The sequence below is a fragment of the Canis lupus genome, chromosome 7 (genome assembly GCF_048164855.1).
Source record: "Canis lupus baileyi chromosome 7, mCanLup2.hap1, whole genome shotgun sequence".
Lineage (NCBI taxonomy): Eukaryota > Metazoa > Chordata > Mammalia > Carnivora > Canidae > Canis > Canis lupus.
This window is the reverse complement of record NC_132844.1, coordinates 36,195,895-36,210,238: the sequence shown is the minus strand read 5'-3', so window position 1 is coordinate 36,210,238 and position 14,344 is coordinate 36,195,895. Positions and strand designations below refer to the sequence as shown.

At 39.2% G+C, this 14,344-nt stretch overlaps 2 pseudogenes; both read right to left on the bottom strand.

Moving 5' to 3' along the window:
- Positions 1 to 2,591: 2,591 nt before the first annotated feature.
- LOC140636397 (coiled-coil domain-containing protein 124 pseudogene) lies at positions 2,592 to 3,761 on the bottom strand (annotated as a pseudogene).
- Positions 3,762 to 11,388: 7,627 nt separating this feature from the next.
- LOC140636281 (splicing factor 3A subunit 3-like) lies at positions 11,389 to 13,343 on the bottom strand (annotated as a pseudogene).
- Positions 13,344 to 14,344: the final 1,001 nt, after the last annotated feature.

Here is a 14,344-nt window from a genome sequence, read left to right as displayed (position 1 = left end):
GTGGCTGCCGTGAAAACAAATATCTTCACAGAATTCTGGCTTACCAGACTCTTTTTCCTATTCAAGTGGGCCTTATGTTATAATTAAAAATTAACATATCTCATCTTTTGAGATATAATTTGTGATAGCCCAAGACCTTGCAAAAGTCTCTTCTGATTTGTAAATTAGATTGGCAGGCAATTCTTTAATCACCAGGTAGTTCCTGCTTTGGGGTAATTCATACTACTTAAAAAAAAAAAAACATAAAAATGTAATATGATAATTTTTTTGTTTGTGTTGTTGTTAGACACATGGCATTTGTGTCTTTCTGTGATATGGGAAGTCTTTGTCGTGTGAAATCTTGTTTTTTTTGTTTTTTTTTTTTTTGAAATCTTGTTGAAACAGAAAGATTGTGTACTATCTTTAAAGAATTTATCTTAGGATTTTGAAGATTAATATAATCGCTAGAGTGCATAAAACATAAATTACATATTAGAAAAAACAAATAAATTAAGCCTGATCTCCCTAGCTATATGGCTTTTTTTTTTTTTTTTTTTTTTTAACTATTACACACACCACTGCTAACAACGTTTTCATGGTCAGAGAGTTCTAGAAAGTTTGATGACAGCCATTTAAAAACTGCTACATTATAGTTTCTCCCCTTGGCTGTATGCTGTGAAACCTGTTTTAAGAAGAAAGTACTATTAATATATTTTATTGCTGTCTTTTATCAAAGTACTACCCAATGTGTTCCACATAGCTCAAAAAAAGTCTCAATTTAGCTTATAAAATTTTGTGTTATTCAACACTAACATTTTTATATGACTATTCTTTTCTTACGGATTTCTATTTTTACCATGCTAGCATTAGATTCTGCTTCATGGAACTTCCGATGTACCCCATATATATATATTTTGGTTATATCATTCTAACTTCTGTAAAATATTCTATCATAAAAAATGAACTTTGTAATTGGAATTAACATAATTAAATTAAATTTTATTCAAGCACCACCATGGTCTGATTTAAAGCATTGTACAACAAGCAAAAGCAATACTCACACACAATTGTGAAGGGAAGCACCCATTGAAAGACCCAATATGAAGTCAAACTGACAGGGGTAGCACAGAGCTCAGCGATGGCTTGTAGTTATCAATTTTACATAAATCCAACTAACTTCCTTGAAAACCAAACAATTTGTCCAGTATTAGGAAAATTTATTTACCTTTCCGGGTAAGGCATGTGTCAATATGTCAGACTTGGTTTTTGGTGAATTCTCCCAGTAATTTGGTGAAGGCAAATGATAGCTATTTTAGAGATTGCAGAGTAATACTAGCTCCAACTGCACAGCCAAATTTTTAAAAATGGACTAAAACATTGATATTCTGATATTTTTTATCAAGTTAATTGAGACTGTTCCTAGTTAAGTGGCATTTGGTTTCAGAAAGAAGTAAATTAAATTTTATCTTGCTTTTTAAAAAATACACTATTTCTTTTTACTTGTTGATATAGTTCCCAATTTAACAATTAGTAGAAAAACTAAGAAGAATATTTTTACTTAAAATCTATGTGACAGAGTTTAGGGATGTGATTAACATTAAGTAAATAATATATTTTTATATTCCCTAAATAAATTGGTCTGTATCTAAGAAACTATAGGCACAAACATAAATTTAGTCAGTTTATAAATCGAAAGAGTAAAAGTTCTTAGTTTTCTGATTCAATAAATTAACACCTTTTTTAGATTTTTCAGAATGAAAAACTATTTGCATAATTTTATGCCTATAATAATACAATTTGTATATCAGATTTGTAGATATTGCAGTTATGTAAAAACTGTCCAATTAACAGCCCATTTCTCTATTAGAACATATTTTTTGTTACTACATGTGACTGAAAAAAATTTCCCACAAAAGCAATCTATATTCGATTCTATATAAAAAAATGTAGCATAAATGGTGCAATAAAGCAAAAGATTTGAATGTATCTGTCTAATAATAAATAAGAGCTATTTTTAATCTTGCCAAGTTCAGTCATGATTTTTGACCATAATTTTGCACAAGGAGGTAGGAATTCAAGATGAAAGGAAATAGATTCTTTTGACTGCGAACGTGACATAGGATTCTGAGGAAAGAATCTTGCACCCACGATTTAGGAATCCTATGGAGAGGAGAAGTAAGCAAACAGGAAGATGATGGTCAGAGATATGAGAAGACAGATGACGCGATATTAGAGAACCCAAGAAGGAAAAGGTTTTTATGAAAAGACAGAGGAGGTCCAAGCCAGCAGGGTAGTGGGCTTTGAATATTTGCTGAGATTCCTCCTAAATAATGTTGAAAAACTGTGCCCTCTCACATGTTTAACATCTAAAATTTTTCAACATAATTATAATTTTTTTTCCCCTCACCGACTGCCTTTATTGGGCATCAGCCCACGGGCTCCAGAGGCCCAGGAAGGGGTGGTGGGTGTCACTCGAAGCAGGGACTCCCCCGCGGAGGAATGGCCAGTGGTGCCACTAGCGCCAGGACACCTGCCTCAGCCCCGGGCCGCTTACTGTACCCCGCGTAGCTGACCCAGCGGGAGGGCGTGTAAGGTCACGACCAGTTCTGGGCTCACCGGGGGGCACTGAAGGGCACGGCCCGCTGGCTCAGGGCGTGGTCCGGCGACCGCAGCCACCCCCTCTTGAGCAACTGCTTCAGCTGCGACCGCCGCATGTTGGGGTTTTCTTGCTTGAGCCGTGGCGGCCGCGCGGGTCAGAGGCGGTGAGGGCCGCCCGCCTGCAGCCTCTTCTGCCGCGCTGAGCGCCGCGATGGCAGCCTCCGCGGTGCGCGCCTCCACGCGGCCCTCCACGCGGCCCTCCACGCGGCCCTCCACGCGGCCCTCCGCCGGCCCTCGGCGCTTCACATGCTCCTCCCGCGGCCGCCCAAGTGGCTCTTGGCTTCCTCGGCTGGTCCCGGGGCCTCTTTGTGCTGGTGGCCTCGGCGGAGTGTCTCCTCCACCCGGGCCCGGGGGACCTTGGGGGGCGCAGCCACGCGGGGGCCTCGCCACCCTGGCGCAGGGACGCCTCCTCCTCCAGCAGGCGCCGCGTCTCCTTCTTGCGCTCCACCTGCTGCAGGCGCCGCTTCTCCTTCTCCTTGCGCTGCTCCTTCCTCATGACGTGTTTGTCCTCATCCTTCCAGGACGCATCCTCCAGCTCCTTCTGCTTCCTGCATTTCCTTTAAAAAAATAAGGGGGGATCCCTGGGTGGCGCAGCGGTTTGGCGCCTGCCTTTGGCCCAGGGCGCGATCCTGGAGACCCGGGATCGAATCCCACATCAGGCTCCCGGTGCATGGAGCCTGCTTCTCCCTCTGCCTATGTCTCTGCCTCTCTCTCTTTCTCTCTCTGTGACTATCATAAATAAATAAAAATTAAAAAAAAAAATAAGGGTATTTCAAGTGCACGTATTAATAATTGGAAATTTTTTTACAATTGTTTTTTGAACACCTTGCACGTCTTCATAGTGAAGGAAGTATAGGAAATTGGTTAAAGAGAAATCTTCATTATTTTCTAAATAAGACCTTCCTTTCTTATTTATCACTGTCTTTTAAATTTGAACTTCAAAAAATAATTCTGTTGACTTGAGAGATTTGGAAGATGGGTTCCACTTCATCCATATTTTACTAGAGAATGGAAAATTAGAAAGGATTTCATTTCACAAATTTACCAAATCCACATGCTTTATACCATTGCTGAAAGTATCAACCACCCATTGATTATGTAGCCACCTACCAATTAGATTTCATCGATTAAAGAAAGCAGTAATACTCCGTTACTGAGCCACATCCCTTATTGTTCATATATGTTTCCACCAAATGTAAATACTCAGAACTTTTTAAAAACAGAAATCAAGAATGGAAGGGATGTAGAAGAGTAAGGAAATGAAACAAAGTTTCAAGCAGTGTTGTTAATAGAATGGTAAAAGGATTTCAGTAAATGAAGAAGAAGGAATGATTTCGTTTAAGGGCCAGAGGTAGAGCCCTGCAAGTTTGGGATACCTATCCCAGCAAGCTGTCGGCGGTCAAGCTTTGAGGTCCAGGTCCAGGGCAAAGGCTGGCGCTGCCCTCAGTTATGTTTAAGGCCCATCCACAAGGAGATAGGAATTCAAGATGAGAGGAAATAGATTCTTTTGACTGCGAACGTGACATAGGATTCTGAGGAAAGAATCTTGCACCCACGATTTAGGAATCCTATGTAGAGGAGAAGTAAGCAAACAGGAAGATGATGGTCAGAGATATGAGAAGACAGATGACGCGATATTAGAGAACCCAAGAAGGGAAAGGTTTTTATGAAAAGATAGAGGAGGTCCAAGCCAGCAGGGTAGTGGGCTTTGAATATTTGCTGAGATTCCTCCTAAATAATGTTGAAAAACTGTGCCCTCTCACATGTTTAACATCTAAAATTTTTCAACATAATTATAAAAAATTGGAGAAGATATAATATACAGCATATTACAAATATTCTCATAAAATAGTGTTATATGACTCTCGCAGCTGTATGAAATGGAATATAAAAAGCAGAACAATCTGATAGCCATTGTTGTCTATTATAAAAACATATGAAGTAGCTCTTCTCTAACAGGAATTTTATGTTTTGTTTTTAGTCTGAGTTTACATTTCCATTTCACTTTCTCCCACAGAATTTAATCCTAATGAATATGCTTTATAACTCCAAATCCTTTTATTAAGGGATCCCTGGGTGGCTCAGCAGTTTAGCACCTGCCTTCCGCCCAGCGCGTGATCCTGGAGACTCAGGATCGAGTCCCATGTCAGGCTCCCTGCATGGAGCCTGCTTCTCCCTCTGCCTGTGTCTCTGCCTCTCTCTCTCTCTCTCTCTCTTTCTGTGTCTCTCATGAATAAATAAATAAAATCTTTTAAAAAATTACTTAACATAAATAGTAAAATTTATAATGAATTTTTAATAAGATGAATTAGGCTATTTTTTCAGCTAGTTCATATATCTGTGAATAAGTGGTTTTATTTTTTTAATTTTTAAAGATTTTATTTATTTTATATTAATGAGAGATACAGAGAGAGGCAGAGACACAGGCAGAGAGAGAGAAGCAGGCTCCATGCAGGGAGCCTTACAGGGGACTTGATCCAGGGTCTCCAGGATCACGCCCTGGGCTGAAGGCAGGCACCAAACCACCGAGCCACCCAGGCGTCCGAATAAGTGGTTTTAATTAGCATGAGGTATTCAACATTACTTTTTCTTTGTTTTTAGTTTTTGTATATATAAGATGATAGATAAATAGATGCTAGGTAGATAGATAAATAGGTTGATATGTATGAAACTCAGTTCGCATCAATAAATAAAACAGAAAGAGTTTGTTATGGCAATGCCACTCAATTCTTTGAACCACTTCTGAGTTATATGCCAAAAAAAGAGCATCAGAATCCATCTATTAATGCTTTATTTATTCACTTTTAAGTTTTAAATTCCAGTTAACATACAATATAATGGCCCCCAAAATATTATTTTCAATTACCTGTGACTATAAGACTTAAACACTATACATGTTTTCCAACTCCCTCTCAACTTGCACTCTGAATTCTTTACCTTTTATTTTTTGTTTTTCTACCGTTTACTACTTTCTAATAGACAACATAATATCCTTATTTAGTCTGTCTTTGCTGGCATGTGCAGGCTGTAATCTTGGTCTTTTTTTCTTATGTATTACTGTATCTCAAACTTGTAGAATAATGCCTGGTGTTTAATACCTGCTCAATAATTTTTTTTTAAGATTTTATTTATTCATTCATGACAGTCACAGAGAGAGAGAGAGAGAGGCAGAGACACAGGCAGAGGAAGAAGCAGGCTCCATGCAAGGAGCCCGACGTGGGACTCAATCCCGGGTCTCCAGGACCGCGCCCTGGGCCAAAGGCAGGCGCCAAATCGCTGCGCCACCCAGGGATTATTATTTTCAATAAAATAATAATTATTTTAATAAATATTTTTAATAAAATAATTATTTTTAATAAAAAACACTGAAACTGTAGATATACTTCATTTATTTTTTATTTTTATTTTTTAAAAGATTTTATTTATTTATTTATTTATTTATTTATTTATTTATTTATTTATGAGAGACAGAGAGAGAGTCAGAGACACAAGCAGAGGGAAAAGCAGGCTCCATGCAGGGAGCCTGACGCGGGACTCCATCCCGGTACCCCAGGATCACACCCTAGACTGAAGGCGGCGCTAAACCGCTGAGCCACCTGGGCTGCCCTATATACTTCATTTAATTATAGAAAATGTCCCTATAATATCTAGTTGCAATCTAAACTAATAGAATGTAAAATATCAAAAGTGAACCCAAATGGAAATGATGGATTTTGAATAACAATGATGTGTCAGCGTAGGCTCATTAATTGTAACAAATGTGCCAAATAGTGGGGGATGTTGATAATCAGGTAGGTTATGCATGTATGGGGGCAAGGGTCACACTCAATTTTTCTGTGAACCTAAAATTGTTCTAAAAAATAAAGTCTGCTGAAAAAAAAATTCACACAAATCCAAATAGCAGAGCATTCTACCAAATACTTGACCAGTACACCACAACACTGCCCAGGTCATCAAAATTAAGGAAAGTTTGAAAAACTTACAGTCAAAAGGAGCCTAAGGAGAAATTAAGACTAAATGTAATGTGATAATCTGGATGAGATCCTAGAACATAAAAAGACCACTAAGCAAAAACTAAGGAAATCAAGTAGGAGTTAATGAAAATGTAACAATATTGGTTCTTATTTATAACAAATTTACTGTAGTGATATAAGATGTTAATAATAGGAAATATTAATAATAGGAAACTGATGAAGATCCTATAGGAACTCTCTTCAATTTTTCTATAATTTCAAAACTATTCTTAAAGAAAGAGTTTATTAAAAACAAAAACAAAAACAAACAAACAAAAAAAACACCTGATTTTCCAAGCCAGTCCCACTGATAAACTAATCAACTAAATTTGAGTCAACGTCTGTCTGGAAATGTCTACTTTTATCTTTCCTTTTAAATAATTGTGTTAGTCCTTTACCTCAAGGGCAAAGTGGATTCTGAATTGGACTTCCAGAACAGCTGATTGAGAAGGTTGGGTATGGGTAGATCAATGGGGAGGTGGGGATAGATGGAAAAGGCTCAGAGCCTTGCCGAGGACTGGTAACCCAGATGGATTTGGATGCTGCCATCTTTAGTATTTCGTACTATTTGCTTAGCTTTGCATTCTCTGAAGGCAGTCCAAGGATGAAATCAGTGAGGGCAAGAATAGGAATTCTCATTAGTTTAGGCATTCGGAACATTTACACAAAAGATAAGATCCCAAAATTCTAAAATCAAATTTTAATCTTAAGGAGACATGTATAAAGCAGAGAAAACCGATGTTCTACAGAGGCTTTCATCAGTATTTAGAAGTAGCCCCTTATTTGCTGCCAGATGTTTTATATCCACTACCTCCTCTCTTCTCCAAGGCAGTGTATTAGTAAGATTGGTAAATGAAAGGTACAACTTTCTTTTCTAAAGTGGAAGAAGTGCTCTTAGGGAAAGGAGTAGCAGTAAAACAGAGCTAGGGTGGAGCTAGAATGTGAAAGGCACCTGGGTGGCTCAGCTGTTGAGCATCTGCTTTTGGCTTAGGGCATGAGCCTGGAGGCCTAGGATCAAGTCCCACATCCAGGTCCCCGCAAGGAGCTTGCTTCTCCCTCTGCTTAGGTCTCTGCCTCTCTCTATCATGAATACATAAATAAAATCTTAAAAAAAAAAAAAAGAAAGAATGTAAGATGAGCTACAGAATTTGTGGGGCCTACTGCAAAATAAAAATGCAGGGTCCTTAAAAAATAATTAGAATTTTAAGGTCTTTGTAGTAGAGCATTAAACCAAGGGCAGGCCCTGTGCTCCTGCACAGATCACACAGGCCCATGAAGCCATCTCTGCCTGGATGCTTTCAACCTAGATATTTCAGGAACAAGTGAATTTTAGGGAAGACTAAGAGGAGGACTTGGAAGTTGATTCCCTTACTCTTTCGGGTATTCATTTCTCCTGTAGAATGTCTATGTATCCCCCAGAGGTCTGTGAATCCCAGTTTACAAACATGGTTTGTGGAAAACACTATGGAGATTCCTCAAAAACTTAACAAATAGAAATACCATATGATTCAGTAATTTCACTACTGGGTATTTACCCAAAGACAAGAAAAACACTAGTTTGAAAAGATCTCTATCTATCTATCTATCTATCTATCTATCTATCTATCTATCTATCATCTATCTGGTATACATGTATATATATAGTAAGATATATATATAGTAAAATATAATTCAGCCATAAAAAGAACAAGATCTTGCTATTTATGACAAAATGGATGTACCTAGAGAGTATTATGCTAAGTGAAATAATTCAGACAGAGAAAGACAAATACCATGTGATTTTACTTATATGGAGAATCTAAACAGCCAACTAATTAACCAGACAAAAAAAGTTGAAAACAAACCCATACATACAGAGAACAACTGGTGGTTGCCAGACGGGAGAGTGGTGAGGGATAAGCACAATGGATGAAGGGAAGTGGGAAGTATAAGTTTCCATTTATGTAACAGATAAGCTATGGATGAAAGGTACAGCATAGGGAATGTAGTCAATGTGTTTAATAAGATTGTATAGTGATAATAGTTACCCTTGGGGTGAACATAGCATAACTTATAGAGTTGTTCAATTATGTTGTTGTACACCTGAAACTAATGTAGCCTTGTATGTCAATTATAAAAAAAATTATTTAGTTTTTCTTTTGAGGTATTTCTGTTGACTGCATGGAAAAGTTATAGCTCTGGGCAGCCCAGCACGCATTCCTTATTTGGTATCTGAAATCTACAAGATAGGAAGGCCAACTAAATCCTAGCAGATACCAAAGAGAATGGAAAAGTAGAAGACCTTGAGAAAGCCTATAAATATGGTACATATGAGATTAAGGCCTTTAAATTTATGATCCTTATTAAAAACATCCAACATTAAAAATTGATTTAAAAGCTGTATATTTAAAATCTAAAAGAAAAAAGAAAGTAAAACTAAACAACAAAATAAAAATAGAGCTATATGAGATTGAGATCATGGAATAAAACTGCAATTCTCAATGGTCACTTTGACTCTGATCCAGGTTTATTAAAAGAGGAGTGGGGGATCCCTGGGTGGCACAGCGGTTTGGCACCTGCCTTTGGCCCAGGGCGTGATCCTGGAGACCCGGGATCGAATCCCACATTGGGCTCCCGGTGCATGGAGCCTGCTTCTCCCTCTGCCTATGTCTCTGCCTCTCTCTCTCTCTCTCTCTGTGACTATTATAAATAAATAAAATTAAAAAAAAAAAGAGGAGTGGATGGCCCCTGGAGATTTACAGGACAGCATTCTGCAAGCTGCCATCTGAGCAGGTATCTCTGGGATACGTTAAAACACAGACACTGCATACTTTGAGTAGTTGCTGCTGTCTGGTCTCCAGGGCTATCCTAAGTTTATGCAAATTAATTTTGTTCTGTTGGTCCCAATAAATATCCCATGAAATTCACTTAAATAAAAGTGAAGGCGCTGTGTGTTCAGTCTTCAAAACTTAGAACTTCAAAGGATCATGCGTTGAATGTTTTATCTGAGCTCTTTTAAAATGGGCTTCTTCTCTTTTTCATTACAATCATGAATTTTTTCAGCCTTAGAACATATATTTTGTATGAATAATATAAGAGCAGGCCAAATTGTATCCTGAACTGCTTAGTCAAGATTTTTGACCAAAAGAATCCAGAAGATACTGTAACTAAGAAATATGCCAGCTTTTCAAAGAGCTTATATAATTTATAAATAATTGGTCAATACAATGAACATGGATTTAACATAAAAACAATGTACTAAAGGAGAGTCTAGATGTCCCATTTTGGACTCTAGTCTGCTGTCAACTGATGACTTTCCAGTAGGAGAACATGGTCAAAGCCGTTTTATAGCAAGATTAACATTCGGGATGATTTAAAAAGAGGTATTACTGGGGTTATTAAAATCGTCATGGTTATTCATTAATAAGATTTTCTATTTATGGAACGTAGTATAAGATGCTGAAATATTAGAACTGAAAGAAACTTTACAGACTTTCTATTCTGTATTCCTTCTTTTATTAAGGCTATTTGAAGAGATCTATCCCCAGTACTCACATAGATTATAATTTATATGACACTGGATGATTTTATCCCTAACTACTCTCCAACCTATAACTCCACTGCCCTATATAAAACTTTATGTTCCTACCCAATGGGAAAACATGACATTCCCTGGATGTGGTCTCTGGTATCCCACCAGAGGTGCTGTCACTCTCATTCTGGAATGTCCTTCCCTCTGATCTAGACTCATGCAAGTCCTATGAGCTTTCACCTCTTCCATAAACTTATATCTAGTTTTGTGTGTTCATTTGGTTGTTTGTTTACCTTCAATGTTGCTCTTCTCTGAGTCTCTCTTCTCCTTTCTCTCTTTGAGGAATCATTCCATTCATTCTTGGTTGGTGCATGGAACATAGACTTTGGTATGAAGATCTACATTTAAGGCATGATTCTGAGCATAACATCTGTAAATCTTAAAAGATCATGCTAAACTTTATAAAATTGTTGCTGCAAAAAGTGAAGTAGGTGATATTCATTAAAATACTTTGCAATGTGAGAAGTGTTACACATGTACTAGCTGCGGGTGGCAAACTAAAGACCAAGATGGGCCAGTGGGATAGAACCTTTTTGAATCCAAAACTCGGGAACCAAGAATGGTGTAAGTTTCTGTCTGAGTCTGAAAATATAAGAATCAGGAAAGTGGATTGTATAAGTTCTGAGTTGGGTTCCAAAGAAGATTGATGTTCTAAGTTAAAAATGATTAGATAGAGTCAATTCCCTCTTACTCTGCCTTTTTGTTCTATTCAGGCCTTCAATAGATTGGATGAGGCCCACCCACGCTGGGGACGGCAATAGAAACACCCTCACAGACATACCCAGAATGATGTTTAACAAATATCTAAACACTCTGTGGCCCAGTCAAGTTGACACAATAAAATTAGCCATTACACCCCATAAGTCCAATGACTGATCTCATGTATCTCTGCATCCATTAAGATAGGTACTTTGCTGGGTTTTTCATTGAATTCCCAGCACCTACCACAATACCTGGCATAAATATTAAATAAATATTTACTACTCAACTGGTTGAGGAGTTTGTTGGATTAATATATGAGTAAATGACTAGATGAATTAATGAATGCAAAGTTGTTTAATACATGAATACAAAAAACACTGTGTTTCCTCCACTCCATTGTTAGCCATTTTTTGGTTTGTTTTGTTTTGTTTTTTTGGCTTTCGAACAAGACACATTCAGAAGGACTGGGTTTATTTTCTGACAGAATCTTTTAATATAAAACAAAGATAAAACACATCTCAGCCCTGCAACCTGCCAGCATGCCTTGGTTTTCACAAGACACACGCTAGACCTTAAGACTAAGTAGGAGAGTCTTTAAGTAGCATTTGGTTGGGAGAAATAGAAAAAGGAGATTTCAGGTAAGCCTGGGCAAGCCCAGAAGCTGAGCTACATCCCTGAACACTAGAGCAGTCCTTGTCTCTTCAGGTCCTCCTAGGTTTTCTTATTCACCATGTTCCCGCTGGAGTCTTCATATTCTTCCTCGGTGTCAGGCTGCCATCTCTCTGATGCCTTCTGCAGTTTCAGCTTGGCCCACAAGGAGACAGCATCTTTGATCTGTGTCACGTTAGCGAAGTGGGCAGTGTTTGGGATGCCCAAACACCTCATGCCGTGGGCATGACGCCACTCAGCAAAGTGCCGCTGGAAGGCCTTGGGACCTCGGTACATGCAATTTCCACAAATCTCACAGTTATAGTTGATGTTTAGACCATGAAGCTTATACAGCCAGTAGGGAATAGGTTTTCCATCCCAGCCGAGGGGCAGGTTTTTGGGGTTGTAAATGATCTCATTCTCCTCATCTTCACTTTCACTCTCACTGATCTGCTCTTCCTCTTTTTTTTTTTTTTTTTTTTTTTTTTTTTTTTTAATTTTTTATTTATTTATGATAGTCACAGAGAGAGAGAGAGGCAGAGACATAGGCAGAGGGAGAAGCAGGCTCCATGCACCGGGAGCCTGATGTGGGATTCGATCCCGGGTCTCCAGGATCGCGCCCTGGGCCAAAGGCAGGCGCCAAACCGCTGCGCCACCCAGGGATCCCTCTTCCTCTTTTTCTTCTCGTTCCTCCCCTGGCCTCGCCTGCTTGTGTTGTACATTTTCATGTGTGAGATGCCGCTGTTCCCCAAGAATCTCTACATATTCATAGATCTGGGCTTCTAGGAAGGCAGTGTCTTTGTTCCTCTCAGTGTCTCGCTTGGTGCCTTTTGACTTGGGATTTTTGGCAAACAGGGAGGTGTCAAGTGACTCCAGGGACTTTCCTTTGGTGCTGAAGAGCCTCTGGGCTCACTCTTCTAGGGTCCCACCACACTTCAAGCCTAGAGCTAAGAGTGCAGATTTCAATCTTTCCAGACCCAGGGAGGCCAACTCCTCCCAAGAAGAGAATGCAGACAGGTCAAAATGGGCTCCAGCATGGGTCAGGGCACTGCTTGTCTCTTTCGGCCATCCAGGAAAGGTATCATTCTTCCACTTCTCAAATTCATTCTGAATCTTCCCCAAAAGTTCGTTCTGATCTTGGAGGGGCTTGACTCGATCTGTGTAATCTTGAAGGTACTCAAGCAGCATCTCCAGGTATCTCTTATATTCAGCATTTTTCCTCTCTTTAGGAATCTCAAATAACTAACTGGTCAAAGATGGACAGATAGGTAATATAATCCAGTTTCTCTGAGGCCTTGAGATTAATGTATTTGAGGTAACAGTCATGGAGGTCGAGGTAGCGACCATATCCCTCTTCATCTGTGAACTCCACCAAGTTTTGTGCCTCTTCACTTGGATTCTCTCGAGCCTTCAGAAGCTCCTCAAATTCCACTGACATTGGCCCACAGATCTCATTTGGGTGTTTCCGATGGAATTCTTTTATTTGCTTGAGTCTGTTATAAAATTCAGCAAATTCACTGGGTCCTGAAATGGCACTGAGTTCCTCCTTTCGTAACCCATCCTTATCATCATACAAATCCCGCAGGTTCCCACTCACTTCCATACCTATCCTGCATGGCCCATGTGCCGTGGTCGGAATTGATCTGGTCCCGGGGCGTGGACTTCTTAGTGAGCATCTCTTTGGCCATGACGTCCATGAGCCGTTCCTTCTCCTCGTGGTACCCCCGCTGCTGCTCCAGGGTCGTCTCCATGTTTCCTCCACCGCGGGTTCGGACCCCGACGCGGCCCATTGTTAGCCATTTTTATAAACTATTGTTCTTCTTTTTCTAAATAATCAACAGTACCTTCATCTGGCATTTTGTAAAGTAGCTTTAGACATAGCTTTAGATTTTATAATTTTTCTTGGCATGGTTATAACACTCATCCTAGTGAATTGTAATTGTGTAGCTGTATGTCTGGTTAGCCTGAGCTTAATTACTTTACTTTTTGTTAACCTTAGCACTTTCACTGTGTCACTGTATCAGGTGCTCAGTAAATTTTTGCTGCATAAGAATCAAATTAAATTGCTTCTTCACCCCTTTACCATCCTTCTTCTCCCCCTGTTGTGAGGAATCTGCTCAATGCCCATGTTCTTCTTCATCTTTGCCACCTGAGCTTTGGTGGTTCTGAGTGGGCATATAAGGAAGACTGGTCTTTGTGTTCAGGTCTTCCAAAGCAGATCTCCAGATGAGGGCATATGAAGTATATGTGTGGGAAAAGGGTGGAATCAGGGGAGGAGAATGATCCCCTTCTGCTACATTCATGAATTCTATTCTGTAATGGCCAATTTAACTTTTTTTTTTTTTTTTTTACCTCATTTTACATGCATTTGAGATGAACTGGCTTTCTAGAGATCGAATATCTGGCCTAGGAAAATCTAGCCATATACTTCCCATAGCCCAGGGGATAAATTCCAACTCCTTTTAATACATTTGTGAAGTCCTTCTTGACTTGGCCTTCTCATCTCTAGGTTCTAGTCACCAGAAGCCTCTTATAGACCTTTGAATCCATGATTTTTTCTTCTCTGTTTCTGCCTAGAATACACCACATGTCCCCTTTCCTTGCTCCTTTTTTTTTCTCTGGTCATTAGAAGTTTCCATGGGCTCCCAGGGGGGCACTTAGAGGACAGCTGAGGTGAGATCCAGGGGATCAGAATGGAAGCTTTTGAGCAAGATGATTAGTTTCGAACAGTATAAGTTGACCCAAATTCCTCACACTCTGAAAGTTTTAACAA